At 47.0% G+C, this 24,929-nt stretch overlaps 1 long non-coding RNA gene across 1 annotated transcript in view; it reads left to right on the forward strand.

Moving 5' to 3' along the window:
* The first annotated feature begins 3,610 nt into the window (after positions 1 to 3,610).
* Positions 3,611 to 24,929, forward strand: part of LOC141774638 (uncharacterized) — a 144,167-nt gene continuing 122,848 nt past the window's right edge. Inside the window, exons 1-2 of the long non-coding RNA XR_012595391.1 lie at positions 3,611 to 4,083; positions 19,311 to 19,460. This is a non-coding gene — a long non-coding RNA (uncharacterized LOC141774638). The remainder of the gene's footprint in view (positions 4,084 to 19,310; positions 19,461 to 24,929) is intronic.

The raw sequence follows: 24,929 nt of genomic DNA on the forward strand, positions 1-24,929 counted from the left end.
GAACATAGTGAACACAGGGAACACATGGAACACAGGGAACACAATGAACACAGGGAACACAATGAACACAGGGAACACAGGGAACACAATGAACACAGGGAACACAGGGAACACAATGAACACAGGGAACACAGGGAACACAGTGAACACAGGGAACACAATGAACACAATGAACACAGGGAACACAATGAACACAATGAACACAGGGAACACAGTGAACACAGGGAACACAATGAACACAGGGAACACATGGAACACAATGAACACAGGGAACACAATGAACACAGGGAACACAGTGAACACAGGGAACACAGTGAACACAGGGAACACAGTGAACACAGGGAACACAGTGAACACAGGGAACACAGTGAACACAGGGAACACAGGGAACACAATGAACACAGGGAACACAATGAACACAGGGAACACAGGGAACACAGTGAACACAGGGAACACAGTGAACACAGGGAACACAATGAACACAATGAACACAGGGAACACAATGAACACAGGGAACACATGGAACACAATGAACACAGGGAACACAATGAACACAGGGAACACAGTGAACACAGGGAACACAGTGAACACAGGGAACACAGGGAACACAGGGAACATAGGGAACACAGGGAACACAATGAACACAGGGAACACAATGAACACAGGGAACACAGTGAACACAGGGAACACAGGGAACATAGGGAACACAGGGAACATAGTGAACACAGGGAACACAGTGAACACAGGGAACACAGTGAACACAGGGAACACAGTGAACACAGGGAACACAGGGAACATAGGGAACACAGGGAACACAATGAACACAGGGAACACAATGAACACAGGGAACACAGGGAACACAGTGAACACAGGGAACACAATGAACACAGGGAACACATGGAACACAATGAACACAGGGAACACAATGAACACAGGGAACACAGGGAACACAGTGAACACAGGGAACACAATGAACACAGGGAACACAATGAACACAATGAACACAGGGAACACAATGAACACAGGGAACACAGGGAACACAATGAACACAGGGAACACAATGAACACAATGAACACAGGGAACACAATGAACACAGGGAACACAGGGAACACAGTGAACACAGGGAACACAATGAACACAATGAACACAGGGAACACAATGAACACAGGGAACACAGGGAACACAGGGAACACAGGGAACACAATGAACACAGGGAACACAATGAACACAGGGAACACAGGGAACATAGAGAACACAGGGAACACAGGGAACATAGGGAACACAGTGAACACAGTGAACACAATGAACACAGGGAACACAATGAACACAGGGAACACAGGGAACATAGAGAACACAGGGAACACAGGGAACATAGAGAACACAATGAACACAGGAAACACAGGGAACATAGGGAACACAGGGAACACAATGAACACAGGGAACACAATGAACACAGGGAACACAGTGAACACAGGGAACACAGTGAACACAGGGAACACAGTGAACACAGGGAACACAGTGAACACAGGGAACACAGGGAACATAGGGAACACAGGGAACACAATGAACACAGGGAACACAATGAACACAGGGAACACAGGGAACACAGTGAACACAGGGAACACATGGAACACAATGAACACAGGGAACACAATGAACACAGGGAACACAGGGAACACAGTGAACACAGGGAACACAATGAACACAGGGAACACAATGAACACAATGAACACAGGGAACACAATGAACACAGGGAACACAGGGAACACAGTGAACACAGGGAACACAATGAACACAGGGAACACAATGAACACAATGAACACAGGGAACACAATGAACACAGGGAACACAGGGAACACAGTGAACACAGGGAACACAATGAACACAATGAACACAGGGAACACAATGAACACAGGGAACACAGGGAACACAGGGAACACAATGAACACAGGGAACACAATGAACACAGGGAACACAGGGAACATAGGGAACACAGGGAACACAGGGAACATAGGGAACACAGGGAACACAGTGAACACAGGGAACACAGTGAACACAGTGAACACAGGGAACACAGGGAACACAGGGAACATAGGGAACACAGGGAACACAATGAACACAGGGAACACAATGAACACAATGAACACAGGGAACACAGGGAACACAGTGAACACAGGGAACACATGGAACACAGGGAACACAATGAACACAGGGAACATAGTGAACACAGGGAACACATGGAACACAAGGAACACAAGGAACAGCAGCAGCAGCAGTAACAGCAGCAGCAACAGCAGCAGCATTAATAACAGCAGCAGCAGTAACAGGAACAGCAGCAGCAGCAGTAGCAGTAACAGCAGCAGCAGCAGTAACAGCAGCAGCAACAGCAGCAGCAACAGTAACAGCAGCAGCAGCAGCAGCAGTAACAGCAGCAGCAACAGCAGCAGTAGTAACAGCAGCAGTAACAGCAGTAGCAGTAACAGCAGCAGCAGCAGTAACAGCAGCAGCAACAGCAGCAGTAGTAACAGCAGCAGTAACAGCAGTAGCAGTAACAGCAGCAGCAGCAGTAACAGCAGCAGCAACAGCAGCAGTAGTAACAGCAGCAGTAACAGCAGCAGCAGCAGCAGTAACAGCAGCAGCAACAGCAGCAGTAGTAACAGCAGCAGTAACAGCAGTAGCAGTAACAGCAGCAGCAACAGCAGCAGTAGTAACAGCAGCAGTAACAGCAGTAGCAGTAACAGCAGCAGCAGCAGCAGCAGTAACAGCAGCAGCAACAGCAGCAGTAGTAACAGCAGCAGTAACAGCAGTAGCAGTAACAGCAGCAGCAACAGCAGCAGTAGTAACAGCAGCAGTAGCAGTAACAGCAGCAGTAACAGCAGCAGCATTAATAACAGCAGCAGCAGTAACAGGAACAGCAGCAGCAGCAGTAACAGGAACAGCAGCAGCAGCAGTAGCAGTAACAGCAGCAGCAACAGCAGCAGCAGTAACAGGAACAGCAGCAGCAGCAGTAGCAGTAACAGCAGCAGCAACAGCAGCAGTAGTAACAGCAGCAGTAACAGCAGTAGCAGTAACAGCAGCAGCAGCAGCAGCAGTAACAGCAGCAGCAACAGCAGCAGTAGTAACAGCAGCAGTAACAGCAGTAGCAGTAACAGCAGCAGCAGCAGCAGTAACAGCAGCAGCAACAGCAGCAGTAGTAACAGCAGCAGTAACAGCAGCAGCAGCAACAGTAACAGCAGCAGCAGCAGCAGCAGTAACAGCAGCAGCAACAGCAGCAGTAGTAACAGCAGCAGTAACAGCAGTAGCAGTAACAGCAGCAGCAACAGCAGCAGTAGTAACAGCAGCAGTAACAGCAGTAGCAGTAACAGCAGCAGCAGCAGCAGCAGTAACAGCAGCAGCAACAGCAGCAGTAGTAACAGCAGCAGTAACAGCAGTAGCAGTAACAGCAGCAGCAATAGCAGCAGTAGTAACAGCAGCAGTAGCAGCAGTAGCAGTAACAGCAGCAGCAATAGCAGCAGTAGTAACAGCAGCAGTAACAGCAGCAGCATTAATAACAGCAGCAGCAGTAACAGGAACAGCAGCAGCAGCAGTAACAGGAACAGCAGCAGCAGCAGTAACAGGAACAGCAGCAGCAGCAGTAACAGGAACAGCAGCAGCAGCAGTAGCAGTAACAGCAGCAGCAACAGCAGCAGCAGTAACAGGAACAGCAGCAGCAGTAACAGGAGAGAGGAGGAGTGACAGGAGGTGGGTGGGATCTACAATAGAAAGTGCATGTCAGTGAACGCCTCTCAGCCACTTCAGTATGAATGGTGGAGCTGCAGGATCACTGAACTGCTGAGAGAGTTACTGAAGACAGAAAGTCACTACAGAGACACAGACAGAGGACAGAGACAGAGGACAGAGACACAGACAGAGGACAGTCTGCTGCGTTCAGGATGGGTTTATTCCGCAGTGCACGTCTGAAAGTGAAAGAAGTGCGCGTGAAGCTTGTGTCAGAGTTGGAGCCTCGCAAAATGTTACCGAGCTGAAACAGAAAGAGAAGAGTCCTGCGAGGAAGAGGAGGAGGAAGAGGTGATGAAGAGGAGGTGAGTCTGATCAGAACATCTGTTTCTCTATTAAACTCTGATCAGCTGATCAGCTGCAGGTCTCCAGGGAGTCACTGGATGACTGATAGAACTGATCAGTGATGTGTCAGTATGGAGGAGCTGCAGTCAGTCAGTCAGTCTGCTGTCAGGAGCAGCTGAGCAGCAGCAGCAGCAGCAGCAGCTCTGGAAGGTTCTGCTCTCTCTGGTTCTGGTTCTGGAGGCCTGCAGCAGCTCTCTCTCTCTCTCTCTGTCTCTCTTTGTCTCTCTCTCTCTGGTTCTGTAGGTTCTGTAGGTTTGTGCAACATTAAAGGAGGTCTGTGGTGTCAAACAGAGATAGTAACCCGCTCTTGCTCTTCCTCTTCCTCTTCCTCTTCCTCCAACTCTTTGAATGACTTGACCTGACAGGCTTCTCTGTGACTGGTTCCACCCTGTGTCTCTGTCCTCAGTGTCTCTGGATCATGTCTCTGTGTCCAGCTGTGTTCAGAGGAGCAGCTGGTTCTGATTCAGGTTCTGGTGACTGATGAGAACCTGACTGATCCTTTATAGCCTGTAGATCAGGATCTGATCTGGGTTTGGTTGGTGAGAGACACCTCCTGGAGACAGAGACACAGAGACACAGAGACACAGAGACAGAGAGACAGAGAGACACCTCCTGGAGACAGAGACACAGAGACAGAGAGACAGAGAGACACAGACACAGACAGAGACAGAGACAGAGAGACACAGACAGAGACAGAGAGACACAGACACAGAGACAGAGATAGAGAGAGAGACACAGAGACAGAGACATAGAGAGAGACAGACACAGAGACACAGAGACACAGAGACAGAGACAGAGACAGAGACATAGAGAGAGACAGACACAGAGACACAGAGACAGAGACAGAGAGACAGAGACAGAGACACAGAGACACAGAGACAGAGAGACAGAGACACAGAGACAGAGACAGAGACAGAGACAGAGAGACAGAGACAGAGACAGAGACAGAGAGACAGAGACAGAGAGACAGAGACAGAGAGACAGAGACAGAGACAGAGACAGAGACAGAGAGACAGAGACACAGAGACAGAGACAGAGACAGAGACAGAGAGACAGAGACAGAGACAGAGACAGAGAGACAGAGACACAGAGACAGAGACAGAGAGACAGAGACAGAGACAGAGACAGAGACAGAGAGACAGAGACAGAGACAGAGACAGAGACAGAGAGACAGAGACACAGAGACAGAGACAGAGACAGAGACAGAGACAGAGAGACAGAGACAGAGACAGAGACAGAGACAGAGAGACAGAGAGACACAGAGACAGAGACAGAGACAGAGACAGAGAGACAGAGACACCAGAGGGCGTCACTTTAACACTGGTGCGTTCAGGTGCTCTCAGAAACCAGAGATGTGCTCCAGCCTCAGAATGAACCTCTTCAGGCCCATAAGGTGCTGGAAGGTTCTCCTGGACCAGAGGTCAGAGGTCAACAACCTGCGTCTCTTCAGCTCCTCTCCAGTGGCTCCCTGAGGAGCTTTAAACATGGAAATGAATAACTGTTCTTTATTTACATTTTCATTTTTATTTATCATTATTGTAGGTTTATGGTACGATTTTATTCTCGTAATGTTATGACTTTATTCTCTTAATATTACGACTTTTTTCTCGTAATGTTACGACTTTATTCTCTTAATATTACGACTTTTTTCTCGTAAAGTTACGACTTTATTCTCGTAATAATACAACTTTTTTTCTTATTAAGTTATGATTTTATTCTCATTATATTCCGACTTTTTTTTCTCGTTAAGTTATGACTTTATTCTGAAAATCTCTGATTATTGCATCATCACATTCTACCATTGTGCATCATCACATTCTACCATTGTGCATCATCACATTCTACCATTGTGCATCATCACATTCTACCATTGTGCATCATCACATTCTACCATTGTGCATCATCGCATTCTACCATTGTTTTATCATCGCATTCTACCATTGTGCATCATCACATTCTACCATTGTGCATCATCGCATTCTACCATTGTTTTATCATCGCATTCTACCATTGTGCATCATCACATTCTACCATTGTGCATCATCACATTCTACCATTGTGCATCTTCACATTCTCCCATTTTGCATCATCACATTCACCCTGTGCATCATCTCATTCTACCATTGTTTTATCATCGCATTCTACCATTGTGCATCATCACATTCTACCATTGTGCATCATCTCATTCTACCATTGTGCATCATCACATTCTACCATTGTGCATCATCACATTCTACCATTGTGCATCTTCACATTCTCCCATTTTGCATCATCACATTCACCCTGTGCATCATCTCATTCTACCATTGTGCATCATCTCATTCTACCATTGTGCATCATCACATTCTACCCTTGTGCATCATCTCATTCTACCATTGAGCATCATCTCATTCTACCATTGTGCATCATCTCATTCTACCATTGTGCATCATCTCATTCTACCATTGTGCATCATCACATTCTACCCTTGTGCATCATCTCATTCTACCATTGTGCATCATCTCATTCTACCATTGTGCATCATCACATTCTACCCTTGTGCATCATCTCATTCTACCATTGAGCATCATCTCATTCTACCATTGTGCATCATCTCATTCTACCATTGTGCATCATCTCATTCTACCATTGTGCATCATCACATTCTACCCTTGTGCATCATCTCATTCTACCATTGAGCATCATCTCATTCTACCATTGTGCATCATCTCATTCTACCATTGTGCATCATCTCATTCTACCATTGTGCATCAGTAGAACATCAGTAATAAACTCCTCCGTTGTATAATTCAGACTCCAGATGGAGTCCAATAGATCGTTAAATAGATAACAGATAGTTTTATTATAATAATGAAATATGATGAAGTAGATAATAACAGATCAGATCAATAACAATGTAAAGAAGAGAACAAAGTCAAGTATGAACATTCAATATAATAATATTATAAAGTAAAGATAGAGTTTCTCCTGCGTTGATTTAGTAACTACAATATGGAAATGATTGTGAGTCAAACCTCGTTTGGACTAAATCCAGTGTGAGTGTTGTTTTAGTGGCGTTAAGGCCTCGTCTGTTACAGACTAGTCACACAAAACACCAACACAGCATTTAATGAAGCTTTTACCGATACCGGGTCCGTCGGGTCCGTCGGGTTTGTCGGGTCCGTCCGGTCCGTCGGGTCCGTCGGGTCCGTCGGGTTTGTCGGGTCCGTCCGGTCCGTCGGGTCCGTCGGGTCCGTTGGGTTTGTCGGGTCCGTCCGGTCCGTCGGGTTTGTCGGGTCCGTCGGGTCCGTCGGGTCCGTCGGGTCCGTCGGGTCCGTCGGGTCCGTCGGGTTTGTCGGGTCCGTCGGGTCCGTCGGGTTTGTCGGGTCCGTCGGGTCCGTCGGGTTTGTCGGGTCCGTCGGGTCCGTCGGGTTTGTCGGGTTTGTCGGGTCCGTCGGGTTTGTCGGGTCCGTCGGGTCCGTCGGGTTTGTCGGGTCCGTCGGGTCCGTCGGGTTTGTCGGGTCCGTCGGGTTTGTCGGGTTTGTCGGGTCCGTCCGGTCCGTCGGGTCCATCGGGTCCGTCGGGTTTGTCGGGTCCGTCCGGTCCGTCGGGTTTGTCGGGTCCGTCCGGTCCGTCGGGTCCATCGGGTCCGTCGGGTTTGTCGGGTCCGTCCGGTCCGTCGGGTCCGTCGGGTCCGTCGGGTTTGTCGGGTCCGTCGGGTCCGTCGGGTTTGTCGGGTCCGTCGGGTCCGTCGGGTTTGTCGGGTTTGTCGGGTCCGTCGGGTTTGTCGGGTCCGTCGGGTCCGTCGGGTTTGTCGGGTCCGTCGGGTCCGTCGGGTTTGTCGGGTCCGTCGGGTCCGTCGGGTTTGTCGGGTTTGTCGGGTCCGTCCGGTCCGTCGGGTCCATCGGGTCCGTCGGGTTTGTCGGGTCCGTCCGGTCCGTTAGAGGTTAAACATTTAGATAAATAGTCTGAGATGACATCACTCAACTTTCTATTAACTCTCTTTTTGCCCGTCGTCATGTCACCTCATGGACTCATTCAAAGTATTAAAAGTGAAGGTGTGGATGGACTCTGCAGGGTGGTGCACGGTGTGTGTGTGTGTGTGTGTGTGTGAGTTTCATAATGAGTGACGTGGGGTTTCCCTGCCCCTGTTTCCTTCATTCATGTGGCTGCAGAAAGAGAAGTGGAGCGGCGCTGTCAACCCGGATATGAGCTGAATACTGAGTGAGTGAGGAAGGAAGACTGTGCACGTGTGTGTGAGCGGGAGTGTGTGTGTGTGTGTGTGTGTGTGTGTGTGTGTGTGTGTGAAAGAGAGACAATGGGAGGGAGTGTTTGCATGTTTTATTTAAACAACCTTTATTGAAAGAGGCTCGTTCTTTGAGATCATGTTCCCTGTGTGTGTGTGTGTGTGTGTGTGTGTGTGTGTGTGTGTGTGTTCAGTCAGTGACCTCAGCAGCAAAGCTTCCTCTTGTCACTTGCACCATTTTGCATCCCCAGCAACTAAATCTGGCGCTTAGCAGGAAGGAACAAAACACACACACATACACACATGTAGACTTCTATATGTAATGAATCACACATGTTGTTTCTGTTCTAAGTGAACGTTAAAGGGTCTGTTTGTAAGAATCATAATGTGTTGTTAACAGCTTCACCTGTGTCCGTTAAGTCAACTAAAGTCAGCGTCCTGTTGCTCGCGCTTGTGCTCGCTCTACATAGACATGAAGGAGCATCGCTCAACACAGTGAGGAGACACACGTCAGCTAAAAGCACAATATCACTCTATATTCCAGCTGCTTGGCAGTAATGTTAGCTGACCAGACCAAGGTCTCTCCATGAATCAATGCTGATCCTAGTGTTGGCTTTTCCCGCCTCAGCCTCCCGACCGCGGCCGGAGGGAACGGGGGAGACGATAACGTTTCTCTCTGCGGAGCCCCGTCACTTCACAAGACACGGGAAACCTCTGTTGGTCTGAATCCAGAGTTATTTCTCTTCCTGCGTTCATGTGAATGAGACCCAGACCGAGGCTGGAGCGCCAAGCCGTGACGACGGCGTGACGTTGGGCCGTTCATTCCTATGAAAGTGTCTCAGTGGAGCATGAAGCCTAAATGGCTCCACTTCCGACTGGAAAAGTACCCCCCCCCCCCTCATGTATCTGTTCTCTAAACTGAAATCAGAGTTTCACTCTTCAGACGTGTCTTCTTCTGCAGTAGAATTCATTTACTGTCGTGGAGTTGACCCCAGTAAAGAATGTCCTCTCCAGATGTTCAGCTGTTGGTGTGTCGGTGAGCATGGAAATGAATTCAAAGCAGGTTCCGGCTGATTACAGGCCGCTCTGTGTGCCGAGCCTACGGATACACAAATAAAGGGGAAATGTACACAAGAGACGTTGCCATGGAGACGCAGAGAAAAGATGAGAGTCTGAATGTGTGCAGGTCACTTCAAGTTCAGATTCATCCGTCACTCCCAGGTGAGATGAAATGTACTGCCAGTTGAAGGGTTGGATAGAGAGAGAAAGATTAGTATTAAAGAATAGAGGAAGAAGAAGATGATCAGATTTAAATGATCAACAATCAGCCCCAGCAGGAAGTGGAAGTCTGAAAGTTAACGCCTCCTTCCTGTCCTGCTCACTGACAAGTTAAATCCAGCACAGTCTAAGAAACAACGCTAAGAAACTAAGTCAGAAAAGGAGAAAGATCGTCACACTAGCTGGGAGCTAGGTGGGCCAAAGACCTCCTTCAAGACCTGATTCTGCTTTTCTGGTGACGAACTAAACTCCAGTTACAAGAGATTCAACTTTAAGCTGCATTAACTGATTTACTGGCCACTAGGGGGCAGCAGAAACGAGCTTTAAACACAACGACTTATTGTCACGTTTTCAGTTGAACTTATTGACACGTTATGAATATATGTGGAGTATGAATGACATGAGAATGAGCAAGGCATTTAGCGAGCAATAAGAACGCCTTTCTTGTTCTGGCCGTGTCATTTATAAGTCATGTAGTCTGTACCGACTTTAATGTAAAAGCATCTGCGCAAATATGCTGCGCTCAGAGCTTACTGACTTACTTAGTCCTGGTTGCGCCGGGTGGCCCATACTGTAGGCCAGGACTAAGGATCCACTAGACTAGACTACTACAGGTTATCAGAACATCTGCAGTGATGAACGGTGTGATGAGAGAGGAATGCTGCAGGCAGGTTTAACCCACGGTGCTTTCACTTTGCCTCCACAATAAAAGGATAATAAAAGGTTACAGCTGGCCACGGGAGCGACAGGTATGCACACACACACACGCACGCACACACACACACACACACACACGCACGCACGCACACACACACACTGCACCCACACAGCGTGCACAAACAGTCCTCTACGCAGGTCAATGAGTCTAGACGTACATTCTTCTACACGCCGTCGCCTCACAGATCCAACGCTGCCGTCATGTGAAAGTCACATTAAACAAATGATGTGGTTTCATGTTTTAACCTCAGCTGAAGGATTCTTGTTACACTCAGAGCCCATTGGCTCATCTGAAGTATGCAACACGGCGCCCGCAGAGCTACAAACGAGGCGGCTGGTACTAGTTCCTGAAGAGTTTAGAAAAGTTTATCCGTCAGCTACCGCCCGCCGCCCGCTCAGCTACGTCAGCTACCGCCCGCTCAGCTACGTCAGCTACCGCCCGCTCAGCTACCAGCTACCGCCCGCTCAGCTACCAGCTACCGCCCGCTCAGCTACGTCAGCTACCGCCCGCTCAGCTACCAGCTACCGCCCGCTCAGCTACCAGCTACCGCCCGCTCAGCTACGTCAGCTACCGCCCGCTCAGCTACGTCAGCTACCGCCCGCTCAGCTACGTCAGCTACCGCCCGCTCAGCTACGTCAGCTACCGCCCGCTCAGCTACGTCAGCTACCGCCCGCTCAGCTACCAGCTACCGCCCGGTCAGCTACCAGCTACCGCCCGGTCAGCTACCAGCTACCGCCCGGTCAGCTACCAGGAGTGTCCTGTTGTCTCGTCCTCAGACTGCTCTACAGTAGCGGTGTTGTTTGAGCCGCCCCAGCAGGCAATCAGTCAGTCAGTCAGTCAGCAGGCAATCAGTCAGGTAATCAGTCAGGCAGTCAGTCAGTCAGGCAGTCAGTCAGTCAGTCAGGCAATCAGTCAGGCAGTCAGTCAGGCAGTCAGTCAGTCAGTCAGTCAGTCAGTCAGTCAGTCAGCAGGCAATCAGTCAGGCAATCAGTCAGGCAGTCAGTCAGTCAGGCAGTCAGCAGTCAGTCAGTAGTCAGTCAGTCAGTCAGTCAGTCAGTCAGCAGGCAATCAGTCAGGCAGTCGTCAGTCAGTCAGCAGTCAGTCAGTCAGTCAGTCAGTCAGTCAGTCAGTCAGCAGGCAATCAGTCAGGCAGTCGTCAGTCAGTCAGCAGTCAGTCAGTCAGTCAGTCAGTCAGTCAGTCAGTCAGTCAGTCAGTCAGTCAGTCAGTCAGCAGGCAATCAGTCAGGCAGTCGTCAGTCAGTCAGCAGTCAGTCAGTCAGTCAGTCAGTCAGTCAGTCAGCAGTCAGTCAGGCAGTCAGCAGTCAGCAGTCAGTCAGTCAGTCAGTCAGTCAGTCAGTCAGTCAGTCAGGCAGTCGTCAGTCAGTCAGTCAGTCAGTCAGTCAGTCAGTCAGTCAGTCAGTCAGTCAGTCAGTCAGTCAGTCAGTCAGTCAGGCAGTCGTCAGTCAGTCAGCAGTCAGTCAGTCAGTCAGTCAGTCAGTCAGTCAGTCAGTCAGTCAGTCAGTCAGTCAGTCAGTCAGTCAGCAGGCAATCAGTCAGGCAGTCGTCAGTCAGTCAGCAGTCAGTCAGTCAGTCAGTCAGTCAGTCAGTCAGTCAGTCAGTCAGTCAGCAGTCAGGCAGTCAGCAGTCAGCAGGCAATCAGTCAGGCAGTCAGCAGTCAGTCAGTCAGCAGTCAGCAGTCAGTCAGTCAGTCAGTCAGTCAGTCAGCAGGCAATCAGTCAGGCAGTCGTCAGTCAGTCAGCAGTCAGTCAGTCAGTCAGTCAGTCAGTCAGTCAGTCAGCAGTCAGTCAGTCAGTCAGGCAGTCAGCAGTCAGCAGTCAGCAGGCAATCAGTCAGGCAGTCAGCAGTCAGTCAGTCAGCAGTCAGCAGTCAGCAGCCAGCAGTCAGTCAGTCAGTCAGTCAGTCAGCAGTCAGTCAGTCAGCAGTCAGTCAGTCAGTCAGTCAGTCAGTCAGTCAGTCAGTCAGCAGTCAGCAGTCAGTCAGTCAGCAGTCAGCAGCCAGCAGTCAGTCAGTCAGTCAGTCAGTCAGCAGTCAGTCAGTCAGCAGTCAGTCAGCAGTCAGCAGTCGTCAGTCAGCAGTCAGCAGTCAGTCAGTCAGCAGTCAGCAGCCAGCAGTCAGTCAGTCAGTCAGTCAGTCAGCAGTCAGTCAGCAGTCAGTCAGTCAGCAGTCAGTCAGCAGTCAGCAGTCAGCAGGCAATCAGTCAGCAGGCAATCAGTCAGTCAGCAATCAGTCAGTCAGCAGTCAGTCAGTCAGCAGGCAATCAGTCAGTCAGCAATCAGTCAGTCAGCAGTCAGTCAGTCAGCAGTCAGTCAGCAGTCAGCAGTCAGCAGTCAGCAGGCAATCAGTCAGTCAGCAGTCAGCAGGCAATCAGTCAGTCAGCAGTCAGTCAGTCAGCAGTCAGCAGTCAGTCAGTCAGCAGTCAGTCAGTCAGTCAGCAGTCAGCAGTCAGCAGTCAGTCAGTCAGCAGTCAGTCAGTCAGCAGTCAGCAGTCAGTCAGTCAGCAGTCAGTCAGTCAGTCAGTCAGTCAGTCAGTCAGCAGTCAGCAGTCAGTCAGTCAGCAGTCAGCAGTCAGTCAGTCAGCAGTCAGTCAGCAGTCAGCAGGCAATCAGTCAGCAGTCAGCAGTCAGTCAGTCAGCAGTCAGTCAGCAGTCAGCAGTCAGCAGGCAATCAGTCAGTCAGCAGTCAGTCAGTCAGCAGTCAGTCAGTCAGTCAGTCAGCAGTCAGCAGTCAGCAGTCAGTCAGCAGTCGTCAGTCAGCAGTCGTCAGTCAGCAGTCAGCAGTCAGTCAGCAGTCAGCAGTCAGCAGTCAGTCAGCAGTCAGCAGTCAGCAGGCAATCAGTCAGCAGTCAGCAGTCAGTCAGCAGTCAGCAGTCAGCAGTCAGCCGTCAGTCGTCAGTCGTCAGTCGTCAGTCGTCAGGCAGTCAGCAGTCAGCAGTCAGCAGTCAGCAGTCAGTCAGCAGTCAGCAGTCAGCAGTCAGTCAGCAGTCAGCAGTCAGCAGTCAGCAGTCAGTCAGCAGTCAGCAGTCAGCAGTCAGCAGTCAGTCAGCAGTCAGCAGTCAGCAGTCAGTCAGTCGTCAGTCGTCAGTCAGTCAGCAGTCAGCAGTCAGCAGTCAGCAGTCAGTCAGCAGTCAGCAGTCAGTCAGCAGTCAGCAGTCAGCAGTCAGTCAGCAGTCAGCAGTCAGTCAGTCAGCAGTCAGTCAGCAGTCAGCAGTCAGTCAGCAGTCAGCAGTCAGCAGGCAATCAGTCAGGCAGTCAGTCAGCAGTCAGTCAGTCAGCAGTCAGCAGTCAGTCAGTCAGCAGTCAGCAGCCAGCAGTCAGTCAGTCAGTCAGTCAGTCAGCAGTCAGCAGTCAGTCAGTCAGCAGTCAGCAGTCAGCAGTCAGTCAGTCAGCAGTCAGCAGGCAATCAGTCAGTCAGCAGTCAGTCAGTCAGCAGTCAGCAGTCAGCAGTCAGTCAGCAGTCAGTCAGCAGTCAGCAGTCAGCAGGCAATCAGTCAGTCAGCAGTCAGCAGGCAATCAGTCAGGCAGTCAGCAGTCAGTCAGTCAGTCAGCAGTCAGCAGTCAGTCAGTCAGTCAGTCAGTCAGTCAGCAGTCAGCAGTCAGTCAGTCAGCAGTCAGCAGTCAGTCAGTCAGCAGTCAGTCAGCAGTCAGCAGTCAGCAGGCAATCAGTCAGCAGTCAGTCAGTCAGCAGTCAGTCAGCAGTCAGCAGGCAATCAGTCAGTCAGCAGTCAGTCAGTCAGCAGTCAGCAGTCAGTCAGTCAGCAGTCAGTCAGCAGTCAGCAGGCAATCAGTCAGTCAGCAGTCAGCAGTCAGTCAGTCAGCAGTCGTCAGTCAGCAGTCAGCAGTCAGCAGTCAGCAGTCAGCCGTCAGCCGTCAGCCGTCAGTCGTCAGTCGTCAGTCAGCAGTCAGCAGTCAGTCAGCAGTCAGCAGTCAGCAGTCAGTCAGCAGTCAGCAGTCAGTCAGCAGTCAGCAGTCAGTCAGCAGTCAGCAGTCAGCAGTCAGTCAGCAGTCAGCAGTCAGCAGTCAGCAGACGTCTTCAGAGGCTACTGCTGCTCTTTATGCTGCAGAGAGAGATGCTAACCACAGATAGCTCCTTCACATGAAAGTAGAACTGGTGTCTATTTGTGCAGCGACAAAGACAAATGAGTAGGCAGCTTTAACTTCTATCACACACATCCTGAAATCAGCTCTCCGTCACTCCTTATAGACTCCACTGAATCCTGGAGTCTCATTGGTCGGATTACAGATGACTTAGAGCCGCTACGCACGGATGATGTTGACTTTAACTAGTACCTGAGTTCCTGAACCTGGTCCCTCTGAAGGAGGACCTGGTTCCTCTGAAGGAGGACCTGGTTCCTCTGAAGGAGGACCTAGTTCCTCTGCAGGAGTACCTAGTTCCTCTGCAGGAGTACCTGGTTCCTCTGAAGGAGTACCTAGTTCCTCTGCAGGAGTACCTGGTTCCTCTGAAGGAGTACCTAGTTCCTCTGCAGGAGTACCTGGTCCCTCTGAAGGAGTACCTAGTTCCTCTGCAGGAGTACCTGGTCCCTCTGCAGGAGTACCTAGTTCCTCTGCAGGAGTACCTGGTCCCTCTGAAGGAGTACCTAGTTCCTCTGCAGGAGTACCTGGTCCCTCTGCAGGAGTACCTAGTTCCTCTGCAGGAGTACCTGGTCCCTCTGCAGGAGTACCTAGTTCCTCTGCAGGAGTACCTGGTCCCTCTGAAGGAGTACCTAGTTCCTCTGCAGGAGTACCTGGTCCCTCTGAAGGAGTACCTAGTTCCTCTGCAGGAGTACCTGGTCCCTCTGAAGGAGTACCTAGTTCCTCTGCAGGAGTACCTGGTCCCTCTGAAGGAGTACCTAGTTCCTCTGCAGGAGTACCTGGTTCCTCTGCAGGAGTACCTGGTTCTTCTGCAGGAGTACCTGGTCCCTCTGAAGGAGTACCTAGTTCCTCTGCAGGAGTACCTGGTCCCTCTGAAGGAGTACCTAGTTCCTCTGCAGGAGTACCTGGTTCCTCTGAAGGAGTACCTGGTCCCTCTGAAGGAGTACCTAGTTCCTCTGCAGGAGTACCTGGTCCCTCTGAAGGAGTACCTAGTTCCTCTGCAGGAGTACCTGGTTCCTCTGAAGGAGTACCTGGTTCCTCTGCAGGAGTACCTGGTTCTTCTGCAGGAGTACCTGGTCCCTCTGAAGGAGTACCTAGTTCCTCTGCAGGAGTACCTGGTCCCTCTGAAGGAGTACCTAGTTCCTCTGCAGGAGTACCTGGTTCCTCTGAAGGAGTACCTGGTCCCTCTGAAGGAGTACCTAGTTCCTCTGCAGGAGTACCTGGTCCCTCTGAAGGAGTACCTAGTTCCTCTGCAGGAGTACCTGGTTCCTCTGAAGGAGTACCTGGTTCCTCTGCAGGAGTACCTGGTTCTTCTGCAGGAGTACCTGGTCCCTCTGAAGGAGTACCTAGTTCCTCTGCAGGAGTACCTGGTCCCTCTGAAGGAGTACCTAGTTCCTCTGCAGGAGTACCTGGTTCCTCTGAAGGAGTACCTGGTTCCTCTGAAGGAGTACCTGGTTCCTCTGCAGGAGTACCTGGTTCCTCTGCAGGAGTACCTGGTTCCTCTGCAGGAGTACCTGGTTCTTCTGCAGGAGTACCTGGTTCCTCTGAAAGAGTACCTGGTTTCTCTGCAGGACTACCTGGTTCCTCTGAAGGAGTACCTGGCAACCCTGTGTCAGTCTTAGCACAGTGACAGCAGCTCTTCCTCTTCTGTCTCTATCGAGGCTTCATTCTGACATAAGCTCTCTCTCTCTCTCTCCCTCTCTCTGTCTCTCTCTCTCTCTCTCTCTCTCTCTCGCTCTCTCTCTCTCTCTCTCTCTCACTCTCTCTCTCTCTCTCTTCTCTCTCTGTCTCTCTCTCTCTCTCTCTCTCTCTCTCTCTCTCTCTCTCTCTCTCTCTCTCTCTCTCTCTCTCTCTCTCTCTCTCTCTCTCCTCTCTCTCCTCTCTCTCTCTCTCTCTCTCTCTCTCTCACTCTCTCTCTCTCTCTTCTCTCTCTCTCTCTCTCTCTCTCTCTCTCTCTCTCTCTCTGTCTCTCTCTCGCTCTCTCGCTCTCTCTCTCTCTCTCTCTCTCTCTCTCTCTCTCGCTCTCTCTCTCTCTCTCTCTCTCTCTCTCTCTCTCTCTCTCTCTCTCTCTCTTATCTCCAGCATCTGAACTTTTCAGGAACTAGTCACAGCCGCCTCGATGGTAACCTCGATAGGCGCCGTGTTGCATCCTTCAGATGAGCCAATGGGCTCTGAGTGTTTTCTGGTGAGAAACATGAAACCACATCATTTGTTTAATGTGACTTTCACATGACGGCAGCGTTGGATCTGTGAGGCGACAGCGTGTAGAAGAATGTACGTCTAGACTCATTGACCTGCGTAGAGGACTGTTTGTGCACGCTGTGTGGGTGCAGTGTGTGTGTGTGTGTGTGCGTGCGTGCGTGCGTGCGTGCGTGTGCGTGTGTGTGCATACCTGTCGCTCCCGTGGCCAGCTGTAACCTTTTATTATCCTTTTATTGTGGAGGCAAAGTGAAAGCACCGTGGGTTAAACCTGCCTGCAGCATTCCTCTCTCATCACACCGTTCATCACTGCAGATGTTCTGATAACCTGTAGAACATGTACAGTAGTCTACGTCTCTCATCACACCGTTCATCACTGCAGATGTTCTGATCACCTGTAGAACATGTAGTCTACGTGTCTCATCACTAGAGTGAGTGACGGTACCTCCACCGAAGACGGTTGTGTTTCCATTCCTTAGAAAGACGTCTCAGAATGGTTCAGATTCGGCTGCTCAGACAATAAGAAATCAGCTCATGTGATCCGCTCCAGATGTTTTATATTTGCTCACAGATGAAAGAGATCACAGCTGTTCAGGATGAATAGAAATATGTTGAGGAATAAACAGTCTGCAAGAACACAACTTCTAGGGCGGAACATTTCACATATTTTGATGGAAACAGGACTACAGTGGAGCTGAAGAAGGAAACGTAGCGTGCACAGCTGTTTTTATATATATATATGTATTAACCTGTACAGTCCTGTACGGTGCTGGAAGGTGAAGTTCTGGGATACCCAAAGTGTGCCAAATGGGTTTTCTACCTCTTGAAAGAGAATCTGTCTCTAAAATCCTCCTGATATCCACTACAGGAGGCTATGGGCACACAATGGAGCCTTTAACCATCACATTCACCCTGAGCATCATCACATTCTACCATTGTGCATCACCACATTCTACCATTGTGTATCACCACATTCTACCACTGTGCATCATCACATTCTACCATTGTGCATCACCACATTCTACCATTGTGCATCATCACATTCTACCATTGTGCATCATCTCATTCTACCATGTGCATCATTACATTCTACCATTGTGCATCATTACATTCTACCATTGTGCATTATCACATTCTAACATTGTGTATCATCACATTCTACCATTGTGCATCATCTCATTCTACCATTGTGCATCATCACATTCTACCATTGTGCATCATCTCATTCTACCATTGTGCATCAGTAGAACATCAGTAATAAACTCCTCCGTTGTATAATTCAGACTCCAGATGGAGTCCAATAGATCGTTAAATAGATAACAGATAGTTTTATTATAATAATGAAATATGATGAAGTAGATAATAACAGATCAGATCAATAACAATGTAAAGAAGAGAACAAAGTCAAGTATGAACATTCAATATAATAATATTATAAAGTAAAGATAGAGTTTCTCCTGCGTTGATTTAGTAACTACAATATGGAAATGATTGTGAGTCAAACCTCGTTTGGACTAAATCCAGTGTGAGTGTTGTTTTAGTGGCGTTAAGGCCTCGTCTGTTACAGACTAGTCACACAAAACACCAACACAGCATTTAATGAAGCTTTTAACACAGCTCAGCTGGACCGGTACCGGTACCGGGTCCGTCGGGTCCGTCGGGTCCGTCGAGTCCGTCGGGTCCAAGAGGTTAATATTAATATCATATTTCTCTGTTTTTATTCTCTGGCTTCGTCTGCATCTCATTTGAGGTGCGTCTGCAGTGTGCTGTTGGAGACGATGACGGAGAAAGGACGAGTATTAAACGTAAAGTGGTTCTGTGTCGGTGGAGGTTTGGACTCAGTAGCGAGAACATCAGGAACTGGTCTGTTCTCATTTCCAGTTCCTTCAGAGGACTGAACCGCCTTCATGTTCACACCTTAATAAGCAACACTCAGTTATCAGAACATGAACTTTGAAACCAATCCTCTTCCTGATATAACTGGGTGTGTCAGAGTCGTAGCAGGAACTCACACCCAGAACACACAGAGGTTCTGCTGGTTTACAGTTAAAGCTACTGGTTTCCAGTAAGGTGCTGCCGCAGGGTGCAGCTGGGTGGATGATGATGATGATGATGATGATGATGATGATGATGCCACTGAAGGGTTAACTGTCTGTCACTGTGCAGTTCCTCTCTAACCGATGGCGTACTACTACGGTGGTGTTTTTAGTCAGAGCTACTGGTTTCCAGTAAAGACCTGCACCCAGTAGCTTCACAGCACCAGCAGAGGAAGTGGTGGTGGTGGAGCCCGAAACTCAGCGATCACGTGTCCGTTGCTTATCTCTTCATGCCTCACATGCATTTACATATCTGCTTTTATTTCACTGAGCTGCAGCTACTTCCTGTGAGCACGCACGGTGAAAGAAAAGGTCAAAGGTCAAAGCCTCAGCTCACAATGAACAGAACATATACGTCTGTTTAATGCATCTCTAGTTATTGAACCACCGGCTCATCCAATGCTCATCATTCATTCTTAAAAAATAATAAGAGACTCTAACCTGAATGTTTCTGACAGTAAATCACTTCAAGGTTTGAAAACAACTTCCTAATATATATATCTATATTTATATTTATGTATATATAAATATATATAACCTCGTTCTCTTTTACTCTCCACAGTATTTATACACCACACGTTCCGTTGTGGATGGATGTGGATGGATGTGGAGCCGGTGTCACCTCCTCCACCTGGAGCTCTGCAGGCTTCTATCGCCACCCGGTGGTGAAGCTCAGACGTGACGTTCAGTGGAGGATCCTCATCTGCTGCAGGTTGGTTGCAACTGCTAAAACCCAGTTTGTAAAACTAGAGCCCTCTCTGTTGAAACTCTACACACTAAAACCAAAAACATACACACAATACTAAATAATGAAATACTAAATATCTTACAGCAACACTTCATTCCAAACGATATAAAGTCACACACCATTTATACTGTATATATCTATATAGTGCTTTTCTAGTCTTCTGACCACTCAAAGCTGTGGTTGCCGGGGATCGAACCGCCGATTGGTGGACGATCCGCTCTACCCTCTGAACCCCTGAAAATGAAAAGTTAAACTAAGAAAGTTCTCAAAGTGACCGGAGCGTAATGCGTTCAGTTTTTCTGAATGAATGAGAAGCTCTCATTTAGTTGAGAGCTTGATTTCCTGGAAGGGAACACATCCCGCCTGTTCACTTTAATCCAGCCCTGAGAACCTTCTGAAGAGGGACGTCTGAGGAACAGCTGACTGATCGTCCCTTTAGAGCCGGCCTGATGCATCGAGTTATATCTGTGAAGTCATATCGGTTCAACTGATCCTGGAGAAACATCTCAATGTCCAGCTGATCAGACCAGTAACAATAAGACCTTAGTATGTCCTCATGTCTCAACCCAAACAGGACCAGCAGTATTAACCTGAACAGGCAGGACATGTTGGCTCTGGTTTAAAGGTCTCTTGTTAAAAACAATCTGATTTTAGTTCTGTTTTTCATGAAAAAGGTCTCATAATTCTTAGAATAAGAATTATTCTATTATTATTGTCTCAGTGTGGTCTCAGTGTGGTGCTGGTTGTCTCCAGTAGAGGACAGTGTTTCCTCATCATCATCCTCAGCTGAGTGTCTGTGTGATGGAGTTCAGGCTCAGAGAGTCTGTTTCCTCCAGATCTCCATCAGTAGAGTCTTTAAACCTCCGTCGTCTCCAGAGGGGGAACGTTTGAACGTTTGAAGCCCCGCCGCCCTGAGGAATGGGAGGTATTGATTGGTTGGCGGGTGTCAGCTGGAGGTATTGATTGATTGATTGGTGAACTTAAAGACAACAATGAGGCAGAGCAGTGAGAAGCAGGCAGGGTTCGGTTCACACAGTAGATGAGCTCAGTGGAGACAGACACAGCCGTGGTTGTGTGTGTGTGTGTGTATAGTGTGTATTGATTGAGCTGTGAGTTGATGTTATCGGTGTTTGTGGGGCAGCTGCACCGTTTCAGACCACAACTACAGAACCAATCACTCTCTCTGTTTGTTGCTGGCTCCTTAATATTATTACACGGCTTTGTTGAATACTTGATTCTGATTGGTCGATCACGGCGTTCTACAATCTCTTATTCCTTTTTTTTGGAAAATACTTTTTATTCCTTTTTTTCAAACATGGCATAACAAACATAACAAACATAACAAACATAAAACATAACAAAACATAACAAACATAACAAAACATAACAACCATAACAAAACATAACAAACATAACAAAACATAACAAAACATAACAAACATAACAAAACATAACAAACATAACAAAACATAACAAACATAACAAAACATAACAAAACATAACAAACATAACAAACATAACAAAACATAACAAACATAACAAAACATAACAAACATAACAAAACATAACAACCATAACAAAACATAACAAACATAACAAAACATAACAAAACATAACAAACATAACAAAACATAACAACCATAACAAAACATAACAAACATAACAAAACATAACAAAACATAACAAACATAACAAACATAACAAAACATAACAAACATAACAAACATAACAAACATAACAAACATAACAAAACATAACAAACATAACAAAACATAACAAACATAACAAAACATAACAAACATAACAAAACATAACAAACATAACAAACATAACAAAACATAACAAACATAACAAAACATAGCAAAAAAACATAACAAACATAACAAAACATAACAAACAACCATAACAAAACATAACAAACATAACAAAACATAACAAACATAACCATAACAACCATAACAAAACATAACAAACATAACAACCATAACAACCATAACAAAACATAACAAACATAACAAACATAACAAAACATAACAAAACATAACAAACATAACAAAACATAACAAACATAACAAAACATAACAAACATAACAAAACATAAACATAACATAACAAAACATAACAAAACATAACAAACATAAACATAACAAAACATAACAAACATAACAAAACATAACAAACATAACAAAACATAACAAACATAACAAAACATAACAAACATAACAACCATAACAACCATAACAAAACATAACAAACATAACAAAACATAACAAAACATAACAAACATAACAAAACATAACAAACATAACAAAACATAACAAACATAACAAACATAACAAAACATAACAAACATAACAAACATAACAAAACATAACAAACATAACAAACATAACAAAACATAACAAACATAACAAAACATAACAAACATAACAAAACATAACAAACATAACAAAACATAACAAACATAACAAAACATAACAAACAACAACCATAACAACCATAACAACCATAACAAAACATAACAAACATAACAAAACATAACAAACATAACAAACATAACAAAACATAACAAACATAACCATAACAACCATAACAAAACATAACAAACATAACAACCATAACAACCATAACAAAACATAACAAACATAACAAACATAACAAACATAACAAAACATAACAAAACATAACAAACATAACAAAACATAACAAACATAACAAAACATAACAAACATAACAAAACATAAACATAACATAACATAACAAAACATAACAAAACATAACAAACAAACATAACAAAACATAACAAACATAACAAACATAACAACCATAACAACCATAACAAAACATAACAAACATAACAACCATAACAACCATAACAAAACATAACAAACATAACAAAACATAACAAACATAACAACCATAACAACCATAAGAAAACATAACAACCATAACAAAACATAACAAACATAACAAAAATAACAAAACATAACAAACATAACAAACATAACAAACATAACAAAACATAACAAACATAACAAAACATAACAAAACATAACAAACATAAACATAACAAAACATAACAAACATAACAAACATAACAAAACATAACACCGGTGCCATAATACAAAAAACAAATTATATCTTACATTTAACAATGAATATGAACATACATATACATTATATACACACATACACATCGCTTCCCACTCCCACACGGAGACAGGTCCAGCCTTCCTCATAATTAATTAATTAATTAATTAAATGTAAAATAAATAAATAAATAAAACAGCACATAGAAAATAATAATTAGTAATTAAGGTTAGGTTAAGTAGATCCTATATAAGTGATCCATGGATCCCATATCCTATAGAGAAGCTGTGGGCGACCTCTTATAGCAGAGGTTATTGTTTCCAAGGGAGCACATGAATTTAGCTCATTAATCCACTGAGTGATATCAGGAGGATCCTCATGATTCCACTCAGATGTGATGCATCTACTGGCAGCCAGGTTAACCCCTTAACCTCTGGGAGGGAAGATCCAGATCAGTCAGGTCCAACAACACAGTCATCACATCACAGGGGAAAGACATATTTTCCTTGAGAGGACATCTCCAGCCACCGTTCAAGCCCAACACAGAACCACACCATGTGTACCGACGTTCAAGCCCAACACAGAACCACACCATGTGTACCGACGTTCAAGCCCAACACAGAACCACACCATGTGTACCGACGTTCAAGCCCAACACAGAACCACACCATGTGTACCGACGTTCAAGCCCAACACAGAACCACACCATGTGTACCGACGTTCAAGCCCAACACAGAACCACACCATGTGTACCGACGTTCAAGCCCAACACAGAACCACACCATGTGTACCGACGTTCAAGCCCAACACAGAACCACACCATGTGTACCGACGGACCAAGCCCAACACAGAACCACACCATGTGTACCATCAGACCAAGCTCAACACAGAACCACACCATGTGTACCAACGTTCAAGCCCAACACAGAACCACACCATGTGTACCGACGTTCAAGCCCAACACAGAACCACACCATGTGTACCGACGTTCAAGCCCAACACAGAACCACACCATGTGTACCAACGTTCAAGCCCAACACAGAACCACACCATGTGTACCGACGGACCAAGCCCAACACAGAACCACACCATGTGTACCATCAGACCAAGCTCAACACAGAACCACACCATGTGTACCAACGTTCAAGCCCAACACAGAACCACACCATGTGTACCATCAGACCAAGCTCAACACAGAACCACACCATGTGTACCAACGTTCAAGCCCAACACAGAACCACACCATGTGTACCGACGGACCAAGCTCAACACAGAACCACACCATGTGTACCGACGGACCAAGCCCAACACAGAACCACACCATGTGTACCAACGGACCAAGCCCAACACAGAACCACACCATGTGTACCAACGTTCAAGCCCAACACAGAACCACACCATGTGTACCAACGGACCAAGCCCAACACAGAACCACACCATGTGTACCATCGGACCAAGCCCAACACAGAACCACACCATGTGTACCGACGGACCAAGCCCAACAAAGAACCACACCATGTGTACCAACGGACAAAGCCCAACACAGAACCACACCATGTGTACCATCGGACCAAGCCCAACACAGAACCACACCATGTGTACCGACGGACCAAGCTCAACACAGAACCACACCATGTGTACCATCGGACCAAGCCCAACACAGAACCACACCATGTGTACCAACGGACCAAGCCCAACAAAGAACCACACCATGTGTACCGACGGACCAAGCTCAACACAGAACCACACCATGTGTACCGACGGACCAAGCCCAACACAGAACCACACCATGTGTACCAACGGACCAAGCCCAACACAGAACCACACCATGTGTACCGACGGACCAAGCTCAACACAGAACCACACCATGTGTACCGACGTTCAAGCCCAACACAGAACCACACCATGTGTACCGACGGACCAGTTTCCAGCAGAGTCATTTCTTCATAACAGACTGTTGCTACGTTATTCCTCAATATTGGACCAATTACAGAATTGATTGTCCCTATCAGTCACTTAGAAACAAAACTCGGGATCAATAGCAGTAGATATGAGAAAGGCAGGCGGTCCGTTGGGTCAGGCTGATGTGATCGGTGGATTGTAACGGGACATTTAACTGATTGACGATTAATTATCAACTGATCAATTATTCGTTGCTAGTTTAGACTTTTATAACAGCAGTGACTATAAAAGAATATTTAGAGTGTTTCAGTCATGAGTCTGGGCATTACTGACGCTGAACTGAGTCACTGCTGGACCCTCAGTGGAGACAAAGACGTCCCTCCTCCAGCAGTCCAGGTGGTCTCACTGTCTCATCAGGCATTAATCATCAGGACCACACAC

The sequence above is a fragment of the Sebastes fasciatus genome, chromosome 9 (assembly GCF_043250625.1).
Source record: "Sebastes fasciatus isolate fSebFas1 chromosome 9, fSebFas1.pri, whole genome shotgun sequence".
NCBI lineage: Eukaryota > Metazoa > Chordata > Actinopteri > Perciformes > Sebastidae > Sebastes > Sebastes fasciatus.